The sequence below is a fragment of the Nomia melanderi genome, chromosome 5, assembly GCF_051020985.1.
Source record: "Nomia melanderi isolate GNS246 chromosome 5, iyNomMela1, whole genome shotgun sequence".
Classification (NCBI taxonomy): Eukaryota; Metazoa; Arthropoda; class Insecta; order Hymenoptera; family Halictidae; genus Nomia; species Nomia melanderi.
Genome location: NC_135003.1, coordinates 8,286,949 through 8,313,237, shown reverse-complemented (window position 1 = coordinate 8,313,237; position 26,289 = coordinate 8,286,949). Strand labels below are relative to the sequence as shown.

Below are 26,289 nucleotides of genomic sequence, written 5' to 3'. Positions count from 1 at the left end.
CGCGCGATTAAGAGGCACGTTGATATCGCCGCGGCTGCGAATGGTCATTCCAGATGCTGCGTCGAGTGGCAACGGAGAGGAGTAATAAAGATCCTGCGCGTTATGTCGCATTGTGAGCACCGCTTCGTTCACGCGCTACTTACACGCTGGCCTCGATGCTCTTAATCCTTTCGCTGGCCAGATTCTCTCCTACTCTTGTCCCGGTTCTGCGCTTCGTTCGCTGCAGTGTTCAAGATACTCTTCAATGTCACTTCCTGCCGTATGCTCAATATACTTTTCACACATTAATTCAAACATCTCTTTTCAAAAGATCATTGAAATATTCTTACTGGTCCATTGTCTTATAATTTATTCGTCAATTGTGGTCGACAGGATTGTTTTATCTTTAATAATTGACTGGAACACGAAGAAAGTCTACTTTCACTGTGGGTGTACAGTTACTCTGAACATTGAATATTGACAATCGAATAATGGTACTACATTCCATTTACGAACAAATTTAACTAGTCGTAATCATCAGATTGTATCTGAAACTTTTGACACGAGCAAAATCTTACAGAATACATAGTCGAAATCTAAAAACTAAATAATTCGTTTATTTCATGCGCACCGAAAGGAGGTAAGCAAGATGTTTTCTAGACTAAACAGTATGCAGCAACTGTATTTCGGTGTTCTCGTAAAGTTTTCAGTTCCATTCGAAGAAATAAACAATCTCCAGATTTAGAAAGACCCAACGACGCCAGCATATATGTATGATTACCAAATAAATTATGTACCATGGTAAATAGATTGCGGATTTTATGCATTTATGCCGGATGCGGTTATTTAAGATACTGTAAACCAGGAACATGAGCGTTAACGGAGACTACATATCAATGAGTAAATCGGTCGCCGGATAAAATAAACATTTCCCAAATTCTGATTGTTGTGTTGGACGCTCAGTCTTTAAAATCAGTGACGGTATTAGCGAAACAACTTTCTACGCGCCGTCACTCGATACACCATTACCCTGTAGGCAAAAACTTTCCAGTTAAGAGTGAAAATTGGGAAACCCGTTCGAAAGAGTATGAAAGCATTAGACTGCAGGTTTACATCGAAACACTTATGGAACATACATCTAGCAACAGTCCACAGACAACATAATTTCTCTAGTACTTATAGTCAAATATTACGAACATTTCTTAAAACGAAACAAACAAAACAGCATTCCAACAATTTTCTGATACTTCCACATCGTATTTAAAAGCTCCGAACTCAAACTGCATCATCCAGAAGCAACTATCAAAATCCCAAGTTTCTCAATCACGATCCGACAGCTGTAAACCAGTCCATAAAAATGTGAAATCGCATAAAAATCCGGAGTCGAGGTAATCGGCAACGGGAAACAGCGCCGGGCAATGATTTCTGAATGAAGAAGCGCACTTTCCTGGGTTTCGAGGGTAGCCGGTCCCCCGGAACGGGCTTAATAATAGCGGTGAGTGCAGAACCGCAGCACGCTGGTGCGTTGTTGTATGCATAGAGGCGGCCAATCGAGGATAAGCCGGGTCGAGTGTGCACGCAAGCGCTCTGCCATGCGCCAGAACGTGCCACATGGCCGCCACCTTGGCAATGCGTTGACCCTAAAGTAGCGCGTTCACCACCACTACGCTGTCACGGCGCACCGCGTCTACTAGAGGCTGTTCGGAGCGTGGTCGGCCAGCTAGCGCGCCGGTTGTTTCGACGCATGCACTCATGCGGAGCGATGCAAGAGACACGGGGGCCAAGCGGGAAGAAAACCGTGCCGCGATGCAGTTTCACGCGCGGTTAAATCCCTGACGGTCCGCGAATCTTGCTCTTTTTGAAATGCCGCCGCGCCGCGTATCCTCGGTCCGCCGGCGAACGATTTTCTAAGATTAGGCCCGAACGTTGCGTTTGTACCAACGAAAATATCGTTATTTTCCACATGCCGCCGGCTATCTGCGACCGTCCGGCTTTGATCCTCGAGGAATAATAAATTCGATGATCGCCTGCGCGAGCCAGCGGATGGATGTTTTACATTCCCAAAGCCTCGATCGTCCAGACGTTTCCATTTGTAGTCCTTGTCCAATGTGCGGTGTACGATTCTCAAGACTATGCAAGAAATATTGAATTTATAGAAACGCGCTTCTGCCTTTGTAAACCGCGCAGCAGTAGCCAGTCTTTAAAAAAGAATAACGGCAGTGGGCAAGATAGGTGGAATTATAGTTACCCGGTTGCGCCAATTTATGGATTGAGAAGAGTATTGACTTGATATAAAACAGGTCTAGATTAGGGTAACCAAGTGTTAAATATGGAGAAAAATAGAATTCATCGTGACTGAAGCAGGGACAGAACTTTGAGCTGAGCAAGAATAAAATCAGGGATTCATTGAAACTGGGCCCTGGCTTGATTCATCGAAAGATCGGAGTCTAATTGGTCCGAAATTAATGCCGATTATGAAGAGAAAAATCAGGAATTGTTGAAAAAATCTGCTAGAGATCAAGGACTCCGGTAGCCTAGTACTGCTGGTATGTTAAGGTCAAGGTCTCTCCAAGACGAAGGCTTATGTAGGTTAACTAGGAGGAAGTAATGGTTCTACATTCTACTTAACTATCCAACAACATTTTCGTTAACGAAGAAAGCTGCGTAGTTCCATCGTAGTATCGAGTAGATCGATTTACACGAACGCGTGAAATCAATGCACAAGTTTATTATGTAATACGAGTGACGGTTGCGATTATCTTATCGAAAACCACTCCCGTATCTACTTCCAGCTGTAAATCAATTATATTTGTTTATTACGCTGTACCGCGACTTTAATACCTTTAATTATATTTTATCTCCAAAGACGCTCATTGCGACTGTCCTAACAGTGAATTTCCAGATAAGCTTCAACTCGTACGACATTGAAGTTAACCGGAAGTAACTTGTACAATATTGAAGAAACAGATGAACGATAGGACAATGATTTCTGTAATTTTAACATATTCAATTAAACCGGTTGCCATCAAGCCAGCAATCTACGAAGAATCACAATCAAACTAATACAAAAACAGCGTTTGCATTTCGATCATCTTCTCGCAACTCTGTTTAGATTGCGACGTCCTACAAATATCCACGATCGGTGTATACCCAACACCCTCGATCGAGGAACACAGGGTACACAATCTTGAACACCGGTCCCCGGAATCGGAACAATACGATTGAACACGGTAAAGCTGCTATCGAGCAGGGGAATCGAGTCGCTCGTCTATTCGGCCGTGAACAAGATATACGCGCGAGCGTACCTGCTGTTCGTGTACCTGGAAGTCGGAGAGCGTAGCCGACGAGGCGTCCCGAGGATGAAGACGGCCAGAAGAAGCGTGCGGGAAGAAGGCGGCGAGGCGGGACGAAGGCAGAAAGAGAAACAGAGGGCGGGATGGAACCCGGGAGAGGGGAACCACCTGTAACCGCTTATCCACCGGTACTTATCTCCCGGTGTTTACAGATCGAGGATAAGATTACACGTTCGAGATAACGCGCCGAGAAAACGAACGCATTAACGGAGTATCGTTCCCGACCGCACGCAGATTCGATGCGAGCTGTCACGCTTGACCCTTTATCCCTGGCGTATTTCGCTGAGAGAAACCATTACTAACCGGAAGTAACTTGTACACAATCACGCGAACGCAATCGTATCGCTTTCTTAATCCTCCGATGACTGCGTTCAATATTCCCATCACGAAAATCAGTTACCTCCGCCATGAAATCGATTGAACGACACAACAATCATATTTCCAACTTCAAGCCCACCACTCCACAACCTCTTCGATTGAAAAATTCCACGAACGCAGCAGAACACAACGAACAGAACGGTAGAACAACTCCAGTCGAATTTGCTCTCTGCTACGGGACACACGTCCGCGGTTAGCCAACCGTGCAAAGTTACCGTTCACAAGGAAATTAAAACCCGTGCGCCAGGCCGCGTTCATTTTTCTGCTATTGTACTATATTTCGATACAATTGTCGGCCGCTTTTCCCGAGCAGTTCGAGCGCGCCAGGGCGCACAAAGGCTGGCGACAAAACGGGACGCCAACTCGCGAGGCTTGCGCTCTTGAAAGCTTTCGTCCTTTGGTCCACGTTTGGTCCAAGTGACCCTGCGGAAGCTGAATCGAGAGGAATTCGAGCTCATTCCACGCGTCACCGTTCACGGAACGTACTATCTTACCTTGCTACCGATCGCGAATATCTCACCGTGCTTATCGGCAGCGCGGATCTACGCGCTCGCGAGCTGAGGCGTGTAGCTACGATAAAAGTTTCCCATTCGACGTGAAAACGTACGTTACGGTGGCACGGCGCGACGACGTCGACCCTATCGGTGAATTGACTGGCCGGCGAAAAATCGGATCCCCCTCTCACGCGTGCGCGCGGCAATGTGGAAACCAGTTCCCCTTGAAATATTGGATAGTGGCGCGCAATACCGAAAATGGACGGCGCACTTTTACGCTGGTCACCGGCTGAGAAACGAGCGGTCGCGGAGGTCCGGACCTTTTCTATGAAGTCGATAACGAACGAAGTCGTTGCTCCCGCCGCGTCGTCGTCCTTCGACGGCCCACGCGGCCTCGCCGCGCTGTGAGTGTTACTCGCCCGACGAACCGCGTTCCGCGTCCGGATGAGATTCGCCGTCGCGATTCGTATCGGAGGACTTCATTATTTCAGCGCGGTCGCGAGCGCCCGGACCGTTTCACGGTCCACTACGGTCCCGACCAGTTCGCGTAATCGGAAATTATATTTTGCGACCGCGGAATAAGGACCGTTTGTCAGGCAAGCTGAAGCTGATCAACGCGAGTCACGGGATAATGACGAGATTGCGATATGCCTGTGTCTATAACATACTAGATTTTTATACTGACTTTTTACTTTAATGTTTCATCTTTGAATGAGAATGTTCGTCTTTTCCTGAGGTGTGTGAAAAACGGAAGAAGAATTATATAGGATCGTTTAGTAATATTTTACATATTCAGATTTCAGTTCGTGCAGTTCTAAAATTAACCTGGTTGCTGAAAAAGTTTGTGAGAAATGAATTTTTAGAGGATAAAGAGTTGTTTATGTACATAACGTAATGTTGACTGAGAAAAGTCTTCCACGAGTTAACCAACGCAATCCGAAGACAAGCTGACTGAAAGAATGCGAGACAAGGAAAATCACTGTCAACATGAAAAATACGTTTCTGTAGTAAAATTTCTTATCGCCGGGCTTCGGCATGATTCACGGTTGACAGTGGTCGGTCATCCAACACCGGCGCAAACGAGCGCAAGCGAACCCCGACCGGCTGCGAGGCTGGCCTCTCGTGTAATTACCCCGCGTTTACGATAAAGTCCGACGAAACGGACTTTATGTACGCCATGGGCGAGCACGCTTGTTAATTTGTCGCGAAACTGGGATCCAATAACGACCCTCTGTGACGCGAGTCGAGAGAATATAAGGGTGTACGGTGCTTAACGCGCCGCTGAAGGATCTCGAATGCGTGCCTCGACGATCGTTTGGTATCTTTATCTGCAATGTGGTCCGCCGTACAGGGCCCAGTGCAGGAAACTCGGTAATGGCGGCCATGATTTATGGAAAGATGCCGAAGAAGCTGAGAACGCCGCTACACAGTGGTATTGTCCGATCTGTCGGAAGGTTCTACTGCTTTTTCTGTCGTTTATTTGACTTCTCGTTGGACAGGTTCGCAATGAGTCGGTATGAAGACGTATTTCATCTTTCTGATAAATTGTTACAGCTTCTCGAACTTCGTTACGAAAACATGAACGTAAGGACATCGAAACGATAAATTCGAGGTTTAAATGGTAGTACTTGATATGTTTGTACAATTAATTCGAAGAGAAGAATGGAGTTCGTAAATAAATAACGTAAGAAATGATTGTACTTTCTTGCTCTTCTTTAGTGATTTATGAATGAAATCGAAAATGGAAGTAAATGAGATTCGAGAATATTAATTCAATTGAAAGGTAAGATTTTAACTTTTCATTCGAGGTCATGTTCGGTAAGAGTATTTGTAATATTCATCATCACGGTCGGTGTTTCGATGAATTAAAAATTGGTAGAATTAATCGACTTCGAATTATACTTCACCGAAGTGTCTGAAATCCGCGAGACAATGCTTTATCGCTCCCTCCGAAATGAACACAATAATAAACAGACGATGAGGGTCTTTGTACGGGACCGGCATTGTCTGAAGAAACGTGTTGAACATCGTGCCGGAATGAATGGGCAGCGATATGGAGCGCTGCAAGCAGACAAATATTGCCTCGCGGGTTCGTGTGGACAAAGGTGACATCGAATAACAAAAAGGAAGAAAAAGAATTTTGTACACAAGACCAGTGCGAACTGTTCTCAGGTTTAGAATCAGGTTTGTGGAACCCGGAATGTTGATTCTGAAGAACGACCGGAGTCTTTAATGTTTGACAAGAAGCTGGGAAGAATGCGGTTGACAAATGACCCCACCTCGAAGCGTGACAATTCGTTACTCTGCAATTCTTGGGATTAAATCGTGCGATTCGCTGCTTCATGTAACGGTGCACTGTTTGCCTGAATAAAATCCAACTGGATGTATAATTTGCTGATATTTCCTACTGGGGAGCACTTGAGTGCTTATCGTTTACACGCAATCCACAGCCGAGCTTATTGTTAGTGAGCTATTGTGAACACCTTGCACGCTGTTTTCACTTTGCGTGCGTGAAATGAGGGTGGCAATATCAGCCTGGTAATCGATAATCAACTTGATATTAAATATTAATTATAATTCTCCATCTTTAAATCCTTAAATGTTAGCGCATGATAATTAATTAAAGATACTTCAAGGTGATAATATGGAAAATACATTTCCCTACCATATGATTAATAATAATTCAATATAATGAGGTCACGAATGCCAGATTTCAAGTGATTTTAAATAAAGGCAGCTTTCCATTACTAAATTAACTAGACGAAAATTTCGGATACTCGAATGTAGTAATTAAATGCTGTTGTACGTAAAGTAACTCTCTTCGCTGAACAAGTCGGTTCGTCTTCGTCATTCAACTTTTTTATAAAAGAAATGATGCGACATATAGTTGCATTAGTAGTTCGACGTCTTTATCTGTGACATACTAGACCGCTCAGCTGATTCGAAAGCTCCAGCGATAAGCGACGCCGATCTCGATCGCGTTTGTGTATGCATGACTAGCGTAACCTTGAAACTAATTACCCAACGGCTCGTAAACAGTGGAACACTCGTGACGGCGAGCGTGCAGGTTCTTATTCATGGGCGCGCGAGCACGCTTCGATACGATGCCGGAGAATGATATCCGGCGCTGAAGAAAGAATGGACATTACAGGTTATCGCGGCTGCGAATGAGTTAGCAAAAGCCGAAACGACCGTGTGCTACGGGCCCTTTGCAAAGTTTAGCTCTGCGAACGCTAAATGGTCACGGTTATCCTTGCAACCTGTTCAAGCACAAAGAACAAACTTTCCACCTTAAAGTACGTGTCATAAAATGAGAACGCGGACATTTTATTCCATACATTTTTATTTGACAAAACTGAATTCAAACCACGAGATATTTTATCGCAATAAGCATTGTGTTAGAAGAAGAACACTAAAGAACATTATTCCCCTACGCGCAGTGATATCATCTATAAACAATATTTCTGTCATTTAACAGTATCTACAAAGGATCAAAAGAATGTTATGCGAACTCCATTCTAGAGAAAGGCAAGGAGCAAGTCTCGCCACGCATTGAGATCACCGAAATGACTGTCCAGTCGTTAAAGCGGTGCGTCACATTCCGAAACGTTTCCACTCCGCGACTGCGTGGAAAAATCACCGACTACCGCCTTCCGGGAAATTTATACAAACGAATTCACGGTGATTTGATTTGTCCCATCAAACTCGGCGAATTTTCAAACAATAACCGGGAGTCACGCGGCCCGTATTTTTCGTCGGCCAAAAATACAAGAGCTATTAATACGTTCGATTCCGCTGGCAACGGCGAGCGGAGATTCCATTACCACGGCGAAACTATTTTTATTATTTCACGGTTGCCAAAAAATCGGGCTCCCGCGGGAGCTGCTGTGCGTCGAACCCGACGCGGCGCACGGGACCCGCTATGCACAGATTCTCGCGTCACCGCGTAATCGGACGCCGCGTTATCAACGGATTATCGTGTTTCGTGTTGGAAACACGCCGGTATCGCGGGGACTTCAATATACACACGCGCGCGACTATCGCACGAACCGCACAAGCGATGGCTGTTGGCTTCTTTGTAGCCTCGACGACGGATCGCGACGGCGTTCACAGAGTAACGATGACGTCAGGGATGATAATATCCGAACGACGATAACGATGCCACTCGACGTAGCGAGCACTACCGTTTTCTGGTAACGATTCAACGCGGTCGCGCGACGCGCATGAAGTTGCGTATTTAGAAAACTCGCTTTGGTACTGTAAGGCGATCTTCAGTTGTAAATGAATTTTCTTCGTTAAGAATTTTTGAAGATCCTTACATGCTATAACTATAATATATAAAAACAGAGGTTAACTGTAAGGGAAACATATTTGTTTTCCGAAAATGAACACTTGGTGCTGGTCGTTTATGAAATTATTGAACTGCGCACCTGATGCTATTGGTAAAATAGAAAACATTAGCTTCTGTTTTAAGATAGTATAATTTGAATAAGTCTGTAATTGCGGGATTGAGATAACCAAGCAATCGATATCTAGATGATGATTAATGATAGCGAGAAGGATCAGCGACGTATGAAAATTATTAAGCGAATCACAGATTCGAAGATAGTTAAGAAGAATGGACTTCAGTGCTTGAATTAAAGGACGGTGACGGTCAAATGGTAATTTCCCTCGTTGTTTATCGGGGGATTATTTTATCTCGAGGAATGGAATCGGTGCAATATTCTTCGAGGCGAGAGGAACGCGCGACTTTAAATTTGTTACTGGAACAGTTTAGGAACGCGTGGCTGTGATAAAACGCAACGGTTATAACGCCATTAAAGTGTTGAAACTTCGCTCGCGCCATTGCGCCCGCTCAGATACGATTTAAAGGTCTAAGGTTAAACGCGACAATAAGCGGATCGATGATGAAAACCCGAAGATCGTTACAAGAATCGTCGAAAAACGTTTAATCCATTCCGCTCACGACTAAAGTGTTCGGAATCTTTTCGACTACAATTTTCAATTGTGATCAACAAATTTTTGACGGTACAAATATTTATGAAAACACAGAAAATCAAAATAACGTTGATTATACGTTTACTACGTATTTACAACGTTGATAACCGCATGTGCGTGATAAAATACTGAACCACACAATTAAACGTATCGTTATTAATCAATTATATTCGTGTATTGGCATTAATTTCAATTTCAGTTCTCACCCATTACTAATTGAAATGCAAAAACGATACAAATTAATCGTTGCGCGATCGAAATGTTCACGGTCGTTGGAACTGTAATATTCAAAATCTCTCATGAATTTTCATTTCGAAATTTTGATTTCAAAACACCCTTTTTCATCCCTTGCGTAATTACTACTTTAACATGCCTAATCAAATCAAATCAAACATCAACTAAAACGTTTCACCGTTAAATACCACAAACGATTAAATAGAGAAGGTAGGTTTGTATAAAGAAAAACAGTTAAGAGTTCATAATTTTCAAATCAACGGAACGTTTACTGTTCACATGCGACCGGGCCAGTGAGATGGGGTTGAGAGAAACGGAGACGGAACTAGAGTAAAGGTTCTAATTCCCGAGACGAGGACTTGCTTCCTCATTACTAGTACGATTTCGCCGAAGAGCGAGTCGCGAAGGGGACAATAGCGGGCAAACGGGAGGAAAGACGACGGAATCTTCCCCTCGCCCTCTCCCTCTGACGGTTCGCCTATCGTTCTCTTTCTCTGTTCGAACTCTGTTTCTCTCCGAAGCTCGTCCGCCACCAGACGTAATTTTCTCTTTCTCATTTACTCCTGCCTCTCCCTCGGGATCTCCTCCTTCCTGTCTCTATTCCTGTCGCTATCCTAAGCAAATTGTTGTACGACTCGTTGCGTTCCGACGATGCAACGACGGAACAAGTTTATCGTTCACCCTCGCGACGTGTTTTATACTCCATATAGAACTTCGAAGCTGCGAAGGCTTCACGCGATTCGGCTTTTCAGGACGCCCCGGGCGCGAGTAGCATCTTTTACGCTTTCCCAATTCAAGCTATTCGTTCCTCGTTCAACGAAAGTTTGTTGAGAGCCGCTGCCGCGCGTTAAGTGTTATCGTCACGCGCGGGACACTGCCGGAAAGAAACTTTGATTGGGCAAAAAGCGTTTGGGACATTGGAGAGGAACTTCATGGATTTGTTCGATTAATTTCGATTTATGTCTTTAAGCTTCGTTTACTGACGATCGGTTTCGCCCTGATCTAACGTGTCAAAGTCTCCGTTCAACTTTTAATCTTTCAGCAGTTGACTTCAGTTATTTTAATTATTTTTAAGAAGTTTGATAATTTATCTGAAATTCCTATCTTAATCATTTCCTTAATAACTTATTTATCGCGGCTGCCTACATTAATCACATTTCACTTGAACTCTTCAAACAGAATTAATAAACTCAACGAGATTTTGTAATGTAGAAGATTTCAATTCCATCAAGCTCCAGTCATAAGCTATTAATATCTACGGATTTACGCTCACCCAAAGAACCGGCGCTTTCCATTCAATAACGGTCACAAACACGCCTGCGCCAATTTCATTCAATAATCGATTAAACAGCGGGAAGTATTGCCCGGAAAACAACGCGGGATGAAGCAAACGGATGAACATCGAATGAGCATAAAGAAACTTGCATTAATGACGAGATAATTTCTAGGTAATAGATCTTCCAAGGAACGGCTTCGGTCATCAATCATTTAGCAAGAACCAGTAAGAACCTGTTTAACAAGCTGCGCTTCGGAGTTCCAGAGCAAGAAGCGTAATTCTCGATATCCAGGCGAGTCGCGGGAAAGCTTGCGAGATCGACTCAATTGATTTATCGGTTCGAAAAAGGAAAAACGATAAAAACGCATTAAGTTTGGCGTAAAATCAACGAATCGTACACGGTAAACGCATGGATATACCCCGAAACGATATCCCCAAGAAGCAGAACCGTTTAGGGGAGCACAGCGGGGGTGTCTGGCGGTTAAATTATGAAACGTAACGCTGCACCGAAACAGCAGCTGATATTTCAAAGCAACGCTACGCGGAAGCTTCTCCGGATTTTACTGACTCCGATATACCGGGATAAAACGACGCCGAAACGGCCGCGTGCTATTTCCGCATCGCATCGCGCAATAACTTCTCGTTATCCTTGGTAGGAGAGCGCCAGTCGCGGCTTGGACCTAACGAAAATCGATCGAACGAGCGCGCGATCCTGCGGAACCTCCGAATCCGCTGGAACTCGATGAATCGATGAATTTCCGCGAGAGCCTCGTTTTAACGGGACTAATGAAATGAAGAGGGAACGCCGGATCGGGACCGATTCTTCCGAGCGGGTCTGACTGGTTTATTCTATTAACCGCCTTAGACAAACCTTTATTGAGAGCGTTCCGGGAAACTACAATTTCCTCCCGATCCGTACATTCGCGAGAAAGTGGTGTCTGTTTTTCGCATACATTTACCGAATCGATTCACCGCGAGCTATGGTCTCGCTTCACCGATTATATCGTATCTATTGCTTTCTGGAATTCTGTTACATCACTGATTAAGCGGCGAAGTAATAGTGCGATGAATCGATTCACTTGACCGTCAATGAAAACGATATTACTTTTGCACTGTCTTAATATCCTCGGTGTCAGTTGGTTCGATCTGGGAATTTGATGAACAGAAACAATAAATGCGGTACAGTCCCATTACGAGTTTCCTAACGATCGAGAAAAACCATTCAGCGATTTCTTCTCTAATAATTGAATAGAAGACCAAAGCAAACTTCATAAGTTCGCATTTACGTTAACGCAAATGTAGTACCGTACTCCCGGCGCAGGGAAACGAACAATATTCGTGTTAAATTGAGTTTGAAACACCCGCCGCATCACGCCGCGCACATTGTACCCCGACGTAACAACATTATTGCTGGATCCATGCATTGAACAATTAATTGTAACGGCACAACCGTTCCGTAGCGTAATTCCGCAGCGTAAGAAGCTTCAAAGCGGCCGAGAAGCCGGTGCGGCGCTGCTCGTCAGGCACGCGACAAGCGTGAATCGAGTCACGGCACGGCAAACGTTAGCGGAGATTCGATCAACAATCGAGCAACACGTTGCACGCGAGTCTGCACCCGCGTCCGACACGATAAACAACATATCGATTCGGCCGGGCTCTGCAGATCGCGCGGAACATCTTCCTTCCGCGCAGAAACAGAGGGAGAACGAATTAAAAAAAAAGCGAACAGAGCAAAAGAAAGGGGTGGAGAGATTCAGGTAGGAAGGAACCGTTCATGACTTTTTAATGAACCGAAAATGGTCCCGGCAGACCCTAATTATTGTTCTCCCTCCAGCCTCCTCTCTGGGTTCACGGTATTTACGAACCGGCGCGCATTAAAAGCGGGTCCCGGGCCCGCGAGAGAAGCTGGAAACGCATAACGGGTAAGGAACCAGCAACAAGAAATAAATAACCGGATAAAACGAGGGAGAGCACCGGTGAATCAGGGGTGGGAGCAACGATGAGTGGGGGTGGGCAGGCACGATGGAAGTTTATCTCGGTTACGGAGCACGTAGTGTATACAAGAGGTGAGAGCGGCGGGGGAGGTGAAGGAGAACCTTTTGCTGAATCGATATTACCATCGACCATCGCCGCCGGCACAACAACGTTCTATTCTTCCAGAAGGCCAGCCCTGAACCAGACCTTCGCAGGATACCGGCTCTCTCGGCATCCGTCGATTATCATTAATTCCTTTTTCCATCCTCACCCTACACGGATACGATCTCGCACCCCTCGGACCGGCTGTCCCAGACGCGCTTGACGAACGGGACAAATCCCGCGTTATCGACTGGCTACCGGTTATACGAAGTCAAGCAGCGCAGCAGTGAATTAGCTTATTTAGAGAATTATTTAGTAAACATTAGTATTATATTTCTTTTGTGAATAGGATATATTTGTGGTCACTGTAACTTTGTGTTTGAAAATAATTGAACCGGAATATTACTTAGACTAGAGGTGTTTATGAAAATGTGCACCGCGTGTGTAAAGTAAACGGCAGAATAAAGGCTACAGACATTGCAAACGATTTTTGCTTCGCAAATTCTTTTCCAGTCGCGTTTAATTTGAAGGTAGATCAAACACATTTGAAGATGGAAGGCGAGAGTGATCGTGTTTCAAAGCAACACGCTTTAACACGGGAGACTAGACAGCACTAAAGGTTTAACCCTTTGCGGTCGAATGTCGTCGTAATGGTGACTTCAAGCTTTGATATCTACAATCGAACACTGCAATGAGTAGTTTAATTATTCAACTAACGAGAGACTGACATGTGGATTGTTTAATACTTCGATGTATAATTCAGTTTTTTATAAAACAATATGTTGAAGGTCTAAGACAATTTTTCCGGTTGGAGGAGACGTACCACAGAACCGTTCATCGCGGCATCCAATGCGAATATCATTGTTCGTTTAAGTACATCGAATTATGGATGCAGGCAGTGGGGATCATCGGCTATAAATAAAACATTCGAATATAACGACGCGAATCTCGTTACGGTCTGAGAATAGACATCATTTCCGATGTAGCCGCCGCGTCCCGGCAAACGGGGACCTCCGACTGAAATTATCCCCGCGTGTCCTTCGCGATTCCGTGCCGTTTCCCTGCGCGAGCGCAACCTGATTCTTTATCTTCGATTAAAATCCAAATTGAATTCCTTATTTCATCCCGGCGCATTACAAATTCAATGTTTCCTCATCGTTTTTCTCCATCGGGACGATAACTACTATTACCGCGTTTGGTTCAAGGGGGAGAGCCCGTCGGGCTTCGAAGGTCCGAAGCAATTTGCCGGCGGTCTAGTAACATTTATGCGGCCGTCGGATCGTGACGTGGACCGATAATCCGAGCAGCGGGGCAGACCAGGGGAGGGGGGTCAAATTAGAAAAATTGTGATCGGGATGATTTACGAGTCGCGGACGAACGGTCGCACAGGCCGAGGGGAGAACGCGCGAGAAGGAATGAAAGGTGGTGTTGCGAAAACGGGGGTGGAAATTTATGGCCCCGCAACAGATGCGTCCCCGAAGGACGATATATTCCTTTCCCTAAGAATATAATACAGAATGGCGGTGGATATACAACTCGCTGAACCCAGGAAACACATTAACCTCTTATACTTTTAATTCATTCACCGGAGTGCGCAGACTTCTTTCAGTTTCACGGAGAACTTAAAAACGTTTGAGATCAGCTGAAAATATTAGGAGCTTCAGATTCTCAAATTTAAACATTTTCTAATTTTTAAATATTCAAATTTTTTAAAATTTCAAACATTCCAACTTTTAAATTTTCAAAACTTCAAATATTGAAATATCCAATTCATCAGATAAAATATATTTAGTTTCCAAATGATCAATTATTCGACCACTTAATTATTCAATTTTATATTTCAATTTTAATTATTAAATTTTTACGCCTTTAAATATTTAAACTTTAAATCGCAAAATCGATATCTCAACGACAGCTTCTATCGAGCGTGACAGCCGCTGTTACGATTCAACAATAACCGCGCAACGGAACCCGATACCGCCGCGAGCAGAAAATTGCGCATAGGTTACGTAATCCCCGGAGGCAATCAGATGGACACATGACAAAGATTCTTCATGGCGCGCGGCGATCCAGGCCTCGATCAGTGCTCGATGAGAAAATCGTCGTAACGAGGAAACTGTTCGTCTCTCCGAGCAGGTACAAGGAGGACCCAATGGTGCGAACCACTTGTACTCGACGCCGGACAGTGAGAGGGTGAGAAAGTAAGAAAGAAAGGGAGCAATAAGAGAATAAAAGAGCGGACTAGTCGACGGAAAGAGTTTTACTTTCTATTCGTTGCGTTCGCCCTCTGGCGGAACGATCAAACTCAAAATCCGAACTTCCGTTGCCTCGGAGTTAACGCTTTTCGAAAGAAGAAAAATAGAGGACGCGAACTGGAAGAGGGTGACACTTGTACCGATGCACTCGCGATTATTATTCCTCGAAAGGCAAACTTATGAAATCCTTTCTACCACGATCGAGGATCGATTCGAGCCAAGGAAGAATTTCTCTAGATACTCTGAAAACTTGATTTCAACTCCCTTCTGAGAGTAGTTCCGAAAAAGCGGAAGGAAGGAAAGAAAGGGGATAGTGCCGAGAATACAATCAGTGCAAAAAGGATGTTGCGCTGGACAATTAAGCTGCAGGCTTTTTCAAATATCGGTCGGAGAGTCGATTGAACCTAACCGGCCAGGAAATTTTGAAGATCGCTTTTTTCCCCGTCCGTTCGGCCGACCATATACGGCGGTCCCTAACGCCGCTGGGTCTCCGAAACGACCCGAAGTCGTAAACCTACCCGGGATCCCTCTCATAAACGAGAAGCATTGTGCTCTGGACCTAAGTTCTGCGAACGACACACGCGCGGAGCTGCATCGGTCACGGGGCCGAGAGCGAGTGTGGAAGACAAGGGATCGAAAAAGAACGAGAAGAAAACACGTTAAAGGTCGAGGGAAACCCTTGGCCCTGTGTCTTTCATCTCGTTGGCACGGCTCGTCTTCTCATCTTTGTCCCGATCAGCCCCTACGGCTCCTACATTCTTTCGCGTCGCTATATTTCTCTCGACGTAACAGCGTGTTCATGGAAATTCAAAGCCGCGTCGAGTGACTTTTATTGTTCGGAATAGCTGGCGAACGGAAACGCTCATACTGCGGCTAGTTATTTCGCTGTGGGATCACCGTTAATGGTCGGCCAGCACTAAAGAAATGGATTCTGGACGCGAATTCCGCGGGAAGACTTTTCACCGAAGCATCAAACCGTTTTATTTCGGAATAATAAAGAGTTGTCTGTGTTGCCGAGAGTTTTGTGACGATATATTGATCGGTCACGTTGTTCGTGCGAGTGGTTTTATTGTACCTACATAACTGCGTATGAAAAATGGACGAAATTGGAATGCAATTACAGTTCAAGTACTTTCTACGGTGCCATGTCAAAAATAACATCAAGTTGATTCACTTCTGTAAATGAAAATTCTGAACGCCTTATGTAAAGTGTATCTAAATGAATATATCAAATTATGAATTATTTTTTTGTTACGGAAACATCCAAGGAAACAGAGACACACTTTCGTAATTCCTGAATAATTGAGTTACGCCTGTAACAATAGAAATGACTCTTTCCTTTCTTTCAATCGGAGAGCTGCAGTTCTTTTTCGATCTTCAATCTCGTCCCTCATTCACGCGATACATTCGTTACTCTCGAACAGAGTGCTGAATCGTTTCAGCGTACGCGCGGACCGTACGTACGTGCGTTCCAGGTGAATAATAGGAGGTTATGTCATTGTTTCTCGCAAGTTTTCCCGTGTGAAGTGTCTGCCAGGTAGGACAATCTATAACACCGCGTTGTTTCCGATTGTTCTTGCCGCGTCTCACGACGCGACGGATCGTAACTGTACCGTTAGTGCTCGATGCGCGTTGCAGCTCAGCTCCCTTCACGTCCTGCCTTCAAGGACACTCTCCTCTCCAGCGAGTGAACTACCTAAAATTTTAACACCAGTCGTTGTATGCTCCTTCTACGCTTTTACAACTCGTTGACTACTTTGTAGTATTGTTACAGTTTCAGTACTCCTTAGACAATTATTTGTATTACTGTGATCACCAAGCGAAGTCGGTCGACAGAGAAACATTACCAACGTCTTCATTACCCCTTTCTCTAACAAACAGAATTCTCGTTGACTCGATGAACATGTTACGCAAGTTTTTTTTAGTAACATATACCTATTCTCTAGGTCTGTTAGCTTGTATCAATCTAAACATGATTTTCCCTTTGATTTAAGGTAAAACAGTATTTGTTAAATTCAATTTGAGATCGCCACCAGCAATGCAAGGGATTATCTCAGTAAAACAATATATTTACGCAAACTGCGGTGATTTGATAATCAGACAACCGATAAACTAGTGCAACAATAATTCCACGATCCGTGGAATAAATATTTTGCACGGCGGTTTGAGATATACAATAGTTGATCGAATACGCCGATTATTCGGATAAAATGTTTGCTCGGTTGAGGGGGCGGCGCGGCGAAATACCCCGTTGATTCAGTATTCCGGGCGAGCAGCTTAAGCGGAATGGGAGGCAGCAGGGCCGAACACGGGGGTAGATGGTGCAGGAAGGGCGGGGCGCGCGTGTCTATGACAGTAATAACTGGTCCCCCGCGTCGCAGTTGCGCCGTCCACGAGGGCACTTGTCACCGGGGCTCGAGTTGCTTCGAGTTTAGTTGGCATGCGCTAATGCATACAGCCGTGCGGCGCGCCGCATACAATTATAAATGCGTTTATACCCGCGGACGTCTGGCCCGACGAGCGTGCACGGCCATCGACTTTCTCTTTTGGCTCTCGTTTCAACAATGTTTCCTACTCCTCTCGGACCCGCCACGGATTTTTCGCTATTCCTCGCGTTCGACAGTCGTTCGTCAATTCGGAAAATGGAAAAAACACGTTGCCTATATAACAGCGATCAACGGACCGCGAATTCCGCTGGATAACCGTTTTATCCAACGTTCGATAAGATGAAAAATTTCATAAAGTTTTTAGTTAATACGAAGATCGATGAAACTTTTAATAAAGAAAGATCTTTCCGATCCCAGTTTCCGTGAATTGGACCATCAATGTTCAAACGCTAACGATTAATGCAACTTGAAACTTCGAGATCTGGTTTCGCGATACGAGTTTCTCATAGAACTCGTTTTTATAATTAGTAATTATTAATTCAATTGATTACGGCGGTCAATGAGGAACAGAAATAAACTTGGTGAAGTGGAAAGATAATGACAGAATATCTAGGAATGTCAAAATGTGTAGTATAGAACACGCAATACTAACAATCATCTAATTAATTTACAGTACCTGACGAATGCAAATATGTTGATATATTCAATTACACTAATAATTCAGTGCGCCGATTAATCTTCTTGTGTCTCATAAAGATTACACAGATAAGAAGTAAAAACTATTCGAGTATACATTTCGAATAACAAAGTTCACCCGATGAAAAGAAGTTGTGTCCGAAACTTGGTACAAGACTTCGAAACAATAGTGCGATTCTTCCGCGAATTCGCGTCGACGAGAATTCCGAGTGGAGCAGTCCGGAGCGCGTTAATCGAGTGAAGTTCATTCGAGCGAGATTCGCGTTAATTACGCGAGGAACGTAGCTGGCCGCGATGGAGTATAACGCATAAACAGAGCGGAAGCGTTTCACCGTTCCGAGGCGCGAACTTGCACGTGCTGGCGCACGCGTCGATCGGTGCCGCGTTTTTCTAATTAAGGCGATTTTCCCGATGGCCGCAAGTCACGAGAACCGATGTGCATGCGACGCGGCCTCGGTCCGCGCGCGCTATTTACGTCGCTGATTTACGAGCGACGAAAGAAAGTCGCGGCGAGCGAGCGAGCGCGCTGCCTGCCTCGCGAGAGGAAAAACGGGATTTCGGTGGGTATTTTCCCCGTTGCATCTGGAAACCGTTCGTGCGAGCAGCAAATACAAGGCGAAAGAGATTCTCAAGACCGTAGTGTGACTGTGACGTTTGAAAAATGAGGATAGGAGGGAACGCCCGTCCTTTGCACTGGCTGAGTTATACCTGTATATAGACGTTCGTCGGTGTATCATGCCGTTTTAACGCTGTTATTCAGTGTTTCTTCAGTGAAATTTGGAAATAGCAACGATAATACGCTAGATGAAAAGAATATGAAATACTGAGACATGTTTTAATTCTTGCGTTCCTTAGAAATCCGTATCATAAAGGGGATAAAACTCCAAGATTCAATTTGAACTTTAAAACCTAAAGTCGACAGACCTTTCTTACGAGTTAGAACATTCTACGATATAGAAACTTATATGAGCCATTCATTTGCCACAGTGAATAACTCCATAAAATTAAAGGACAATAATACGTGATTTAAATAAAACTTCCTATATTCGAATCTTGTTTGCCTGAATAATTGGCTAACACAGACTGCCGCGACCGTTCTCAGCAAACTACGTTACACGCATAATTACGAAAGCAACGCAATCTCTGGGCATGTAACGAGTGTAACGCGTGCAACGTTGCAGCATGACATTTAGAGTTACAAGTCCGTTCATTTACGGCATAAATTCGCATAGGGCGAAATATCCGAACGGTCCCTCAATTAAAGTTTCAGTCACGAGTTGGCGCAGAGGGGAAGAATAGCGGAAAAATACGGGAACAGAGGAGAACGCAAAAACGGGGGAAACACAGCCGAGGTAGCGCGGGCGACTCTGTAATTTTACGCACGAGAATGCACGAGGGCTGTACGTGCATTTGCGCGTGTTTTACGAGGCACGGGTAAGGCGCGCGAGCAGGTTATCGATCACACGATACTTCGAACGGTTGTGCTCGCCTCTATATGTCGAAAATTCGAAACGGCGTTATAAAACTTTGTCCCGTGTGCACCGTACCAGAAGAAAATTCGCCACTGAATCTTGCGAACGTGCTGTCAACACGCTTGATTATACCTACACGCGCGTATGCATTATGCAACTCTAAATTGGAGTGAAAAGATAAATCTTCGGAATTTAAGCGCCAGCTAACACTGAATTAGAAATTTTATAATTCCTTCTGTCTACTGTTTGAAGGAAGTAAGTTTGTTTTTCACTTTAGTTTTGGCAAATTATGAATTGTGAGGAAATCGTTCGTGCGACTTTTCCCTCTACAACGAAATCATTTTAGTCTGATGAAAATGCTTATGGGAAACTAGTCTCAATTAAGACGATAGTTTGCTCTTATTCAAATTCAAAAGTTCACCGTTATCGTCGCCTTCGGTCGAACTGCTGCTCTCCGTATTTTAATTACAAATTACACAACGTTTTCTTATCGAGGACAATTTGAAACTCGTTTCCGCGATGCTCCGCTCGTAGAAACTCGTTTAACGCGCGTCACGTTACTCATCGTAAACATACGGCACTCGCTAGTTCTCGGTAGTTCCTGGTCACGTAAGAGCGAAACGATACGTCGTCGCGTAATAAAAAAATCATCGCGCTGTCCCTTGAAATATCCTTCATCGAGCGTGTATTTCAGAGAAGTGACGGATCTTCGGAAATGATCGGGCAAAATGATAGAAACGGGCCGTACAAAATGCTATACACGTTGACCACTTTCAACTCTAGTGTACAGTATTTCCGAAGTTAACCATAGTCACTTGAAAACTTAATTGTATACTGAACAACAATCATTTAGCGTTTTAAATTAACAAAAAACATATCACGATTACGTTCCTTAGCTGATTGCAATTGTTCCATTAATTTCGAGTTCACGTAACGTTTTTTACGTAACAATAGCAGTAACAAGAAGTTGTTTCAAATTAAACTGTGTCATTCACGTGCATATCTTAAACGAACAGTACCTCTTTCCTCTGACGTAGAAAACCACAAGGCAACTGACTAACGCTGTTACTAAAGAATGACTTACCGTTTTTTCGCGCAACCAATGATACCACGTGGCGGCGAACGCGCGTTCTCGAATTCCAGAAATAGATAGAGAGCGTGCGCGCGGGTAAAAACGGGTCACTCGGAATCGTCGAAATCCCAGGAAAACAAGCTCCGATGGAAGTGCTCGGCGCGCACCGCGCGCTGATCGTTGCGAGACACCGTTACGCCGTTACTTGTCCCACTTACACGGGCAAACTCGGTTCTCGCTCGTCAACGGAATCAAGCCGCCAGTAAATTTCATTAGTTCGAAACAGCGAAAATTGAAACGACTTTCTCCCGGCCGGGCAATTTGCGTCTCGCCGCTTACCACCACACCTCCCTCCGCGGCGAACTTTCAACCCCCGCGAAATTCCTCATCGGCGATTCACCTTGTTCGAGGCTCCGGAACCTCGAACAATCCTCCAGGATCGATCCATGCGGGTTCACGGATGATAGCCGCTTTTCTCGACGCCTTTTTCGCGAAATTGCAGAGACTCGATCACGACGAATTCGTTTGATTTCATACATGAGAAGCAACCTCCCGATCTTCCGTATGCTACGTTGTCGCCTTTGACCCAAGAAACAACCTAACTGTTCGATCCTCGAAAAGTTGTACCTTCTTTGATCCAAAAAATGATTTGGTCCTGTGGTGTAGTCCTTCGATCCAAGAATCGATGCAACCATTTTACTCTAGTGTCGCACATTCTCTTTGATACAAAGAAGAATGTAATTCTTCGATGTAAAGAAGGATACAATTCTTGTATCTTCCACAGGTTGATTTCTCTTCGATTCCTAGCGTGATGCATTCCTTTTGGTCTAGGAGACGGTTGCAACTCTTCGATCCTCGGCCAGAGGTTCATCCTCTTTGATCCAAGGAACAATGTAATAATTCAATCCCCTTTGGCCTCACAGACTTTGCAATTCTTGGATCCTCAGCAACATTCATCCTCTTTAATCCGAGAAACAGAGCAATCCTTTGATGTAAGAGACAATAATATCCTTGATCCTAGACACGTTTGCTTCCTCTTTGACCTTAAACGCGGGTTGTAAACTTTCTATCCTCGGCAAGCTTTTCAGTCCAAGAAACGGTGCAACCGTTTAATCTTCAACAAATTTCATGGTCTTCAATCCAAAGTATAATATAATCATTCGATTCTCAATATATTACACACTCTTTAATCCCGATAATGATTCAATCCCGAACATTATACATGCCATTTGATTCTATACACGAATTATTATTCTGATCTTCTAAAAATTGTATCGTTTTTGTCTAACCCTACAAAACAATACAATCTTCCCACCACCTAAAGGTCGCATCTCCTTCAGTCGAGAATTCTACCGAATCTTTTCGATCCTTTACGCATTGCATCTTCCCGAGTTCATCAAATGATACAATCCATAGATCCTCTACAAAACGCTTTCCCTGAGATCGGAAAGAAAACGAAACTTTTCGATTCTCGAAAGCGCGGACGTCTTTTCCGGTTCCCCGAGCGATGCAACCCTTCAAATTACGTTCTACGGGTGCTGCACCCTCCCCGATCACCCAGATGATACACCGGCCGCTCGATACGCAGGAATTCGTGGAGGACCGGCGCGGATACACCGCTGGGACAAGCTGGCCCACCCATCGAGATCGAAATATCCTTTCCTTCCCTCTAGATATATGACGTTTACATCGTCACTCTTGGCACGCGGTTCTCTCTCCTCCCGACCTTCCCTCTCTTTCTAGCGCGCACGCCGTTCGCGGAGACTCTTCTCTCCGTCGGTACCCGATGAAACGGGTTTCGCTCCCGTCCAAGTTCCACCTTGAATCGTACCCGTGTCCACGTTCCTACGCGTTTTCTCCATTTCGTCCCCACTCCTACCGCTCTCGAGGAATCTTCGAGGCTGCCGCTCGGGATGATTCAATGATGGGGAAAGATTGGCGGAGTCTCTCCCGTGAAAAATTGGAGGAGCCGCACGGAATTGTGTACGATAGCTACCCTTAGTGTTACAACGGGGGGATGCGTTTGTATAAAATAATCAATGTTATATAATCGAGGGTAATGCTCTCAGTTCAATTAGAAAATATTAAATTGTTCAACAACGAAACATAGAAACCCTTGTAAGAGACAACGAAACTTTGAGATAAACTGTCCTCGATTTGTGCTTGGAACCTCACAAGCTTCTCCTCGGATAATTACGTTTTAAAGGATGTGCTCGAAGGCGACAACTCATTCGTCTTATTGTTAAACTCCTTACGAGACACTAAAAGCCTCTAAGTCTTTCGCAAAATATTCGTAGGAATTTTCTAGTTTTACATTTTACTTTTATAGAGTGTACAGATGTTTGATACATTGTTGTGGATGTACTAATTGCAGAAGGGATTCACAGTTCTTAATCAGATTTATCTATTTAGTAGTTCTTGCTGGTCATGGTCGTAAGGTAAGAGGATTACGATTGCAGAAAATATAGGGAAGTTTCGTGAAAGAAGCAGTTTCGAGTAGCTGGTTCACCAGTTTTCCTTTGAAGTTGTGACTCCTGAGCGAACGTTAAAGGAACACGTTCCCCATTCGTGTGCAGTTTGCGGATAGTTTGTGGACTTCGATGAATGCCGGGTTTCAAAAGCTACGTCCACGGTAATGGCCGATCGAAACGGACCCGCCGTTACGATAATCGTTCGTGCCTTTTCACGTGCACGACACGGCGATTCGTTGGTTGTGCAACGACTCTCGCGTATAACGAAATTATTTACATTTTTAAAAATTGTACCAAAACTGAACAATTACAGAAATGACATTGAACACAAATAACCACTTCTAGAGTGATTATAATTTGGATAAAAATGATTCTTTCGCGGAAGATAAGAAATGTACTTCGATTTTAATACTTCCATATCTTTAAAATGTACTTTGCCATACAGATAAATCTGAGTATCAAGATGTCTCGATAAAAACGTCGTTCCGAAAATATCGGAGATCTTCGCGAGCGATTGGAATAATTAATCATGTTACCCGTCAAAATATTTGGAACTCCACAATACCTCGCTCACTGGAGCGAATCGTCTATTTTTGAAATGCATATTGCTTCCGGAATCGTTGAATCGCACACGAGATCACGGGTAAACGGTGAGCCGGTAAAAATAAGATAATCGTACCATCGATCCGTCGGTGAGAATATTTTCAATTAATAATGTATCGCTAATTGAACGATAAATGCTCCGACAATGGGTCAACGATCCGTCGCTGCGTTAACATCGGAGCAACGATAAAACATGAAAGAATACACACACGGTTTAATAAAATTTTCCATGAATTCGGTGTCCGGAATTCGAGTTTCATCCCTGTAATCGATTTTGTCTCGCCACGCGTCGCAGATTTTCCACACGATATCCTGTTCTTTTTTCCCCACTCGTTCGACCAGTTTGGCCTGGATATTTGTTTATTCCTTCTCGAACGGTGCCGTGGCTCGGATTACATTTTACAGAGAACTTTTATTTATTGGTGCGACGATTCTGCCGGGAAAATATGGGTCGATAAAACTGAAAAGAACGTCGACGCCATTTTGGCTACTAAAGCTCGACTTTTACCACGTCTACAATTTATGAGGCGATGCGGAAGGTTGTTACGGTTATCCAGAAAAATTACTTTAATTTTTCGGAAGAGATTAATGTAGCGTAGGAAACAATTTTACATATAATCAGAATAAATTATAAACAATTTGATTCTTCTTCTGTTTTCCAAAGGAAAATGGGAAATATGTTAATGAAAGTTTTCGCTTGTATAAATGAAGCGATTATGCATGAATAGAGTGGTCTTGGCAATGATCATCACAGAACAGAGCTTAAGAATACGATGCGGAAAGTGGGATCGCGACAGCGGATGAAATTATTGGCGCGATGAACGCGTTACCTTCGTTCCCAGTCAGCGACGTGTCAGTCGCGGTAATAATTCCCAAAGGGAGGCACGAAGCTGGAAGAAAATGCAGACGGTCCTTCAGCACGGAGGAATTTAAAGAGGACCAACGGAGACGATGACGACGGGACGACGGGCTAGAGAGGAGCCGTATTTGCATTTACATTGGCGCGCTCAAATCGTCGGAAAGGAGACCGTGGAATAAAGGAAGCAACCAGGTACCTGGGAAAAGAACTTTATCGCGCCGTGAAATCGATTTCCCATCTGACCGCGTGCCAGCTTCAATCCAAAATATAATATGTACAAATATGTTAACGAAATAACGAATCGAGAAGCTGTTCCTCGCGATTATTTTAAAAAATTGGAATATTAAATTTGTATAATCATTTTCATGGCCCTACATCTCGAATTCATACGCTTTTCTTGTTCTGCAGATGTTCGTATGATCTCCCACTCTAGAAAAGCTGGTATAACTTCTTATCGTAAAACAGAAGTACCTCACGTCGAAATATTTAATTTCTTAAATGAATATTTCTTTCGTTAGGAATTTCCTCGCGTCATTGACCCTTCGATTTAATACAGTTAATAATTTATCTCAAGAAAAAGGAAAATATATTTTCTCATCGGTTCTAAAAATTAACCGACTATACCAGATAAAAATCGTATCCTATTTCGACTCGGAAAGACGGGTCAAAGCGCAACGGAGCCATTTCGGGGGCCAGCCTTACCTGACCCATCCGCGACATTTTCGTAACTTTACGCTTTAAACGAAGACCTCACCGCGACCCTAATAAAACGAAACGGACACGAACACGAACGTCACGTATCAACGAAATAACCGCGCGGAGAGAAAAGGAAAGCGAAGACCAGGCGGGATAGGGGGAGGATAAAAACGAGGAAACCCCAAGAATTCCACTTCAATTTCAAACACATTTCGCTAAAATCACTCTCGAACGGGAATATTCTCGGGAACGTAAGTAAAAGACTTCCGCGGAAACAAGAAACGAAGCTTCTTGACAAAGAGAGCAACGGCCGGATATGAAGGGTGAAAAGAAACCAGCGACGTCTGTCTCGGGTGGACGAAGCAACGCGGAGAGCAGATACAGCGAGAAGGAGAAAGAGAGAGGACGTATGCGTTTAGGAAGCAACAACGAAAGCTAGCCCAGTCAGCCCTCGTGCGCCGCTCGGCTCCTGCCGCCATTATTGCGGGGGAATTGTCGCGCGGAACGGAGACGGCAAACGAGAGAAAACCGGGACGGGAAAGACGGGGAAGAAGCGGTTACGGATCCCTTGAAACGCGGGACAAAGCAAGAGGAAGAGATTCCCTGGGCCGAGTTTACGAGGGGGTTGGAAAAGACGCGTGGGAGGGGTTGGAAGAGGCGAGGATGGTGACTGCGAGGCGCGTAGGCAGGCAGCCGTCGAGAGCCAGCCGGAAAACCGAGTAGTGAAATTAAAAGCGAAAGCGGAAATTGAAACACAGTCCTTCTCCTCCCCCGTTTTCCCGCTTTCCTTCTACCCTGCTATCCATCCCACTTTTTCTCTCATTCATTTTTCCCTGCGGTGATCCTAGACGATCCTAGGCCGTTAGCATCCCCAGGTCGTTAACTGTTAAACCATTTATCTTTTCCCGGACACAGTTAAGCGGTTAATCGAGTAAATCGTTTAATTGTTTGTGCATGGCTGGTTACCTTACTCCGCGGGATAATTGAATT

General features: G+C 44.4%; 1 protein-coding gene across 6 annotated transcripts in view; it reads right to left on the bottom strand.

Moving 5' to 3' along the window:
- The window catches only part of LOC116430907 (uncharacterized), a 348,971-nt gene that overhangs the window by 299,685 nt on the left and 22,997 nt on the right, over positions 1 to 26,289 (bottom strand). The window lies entirely within an intron of this gene.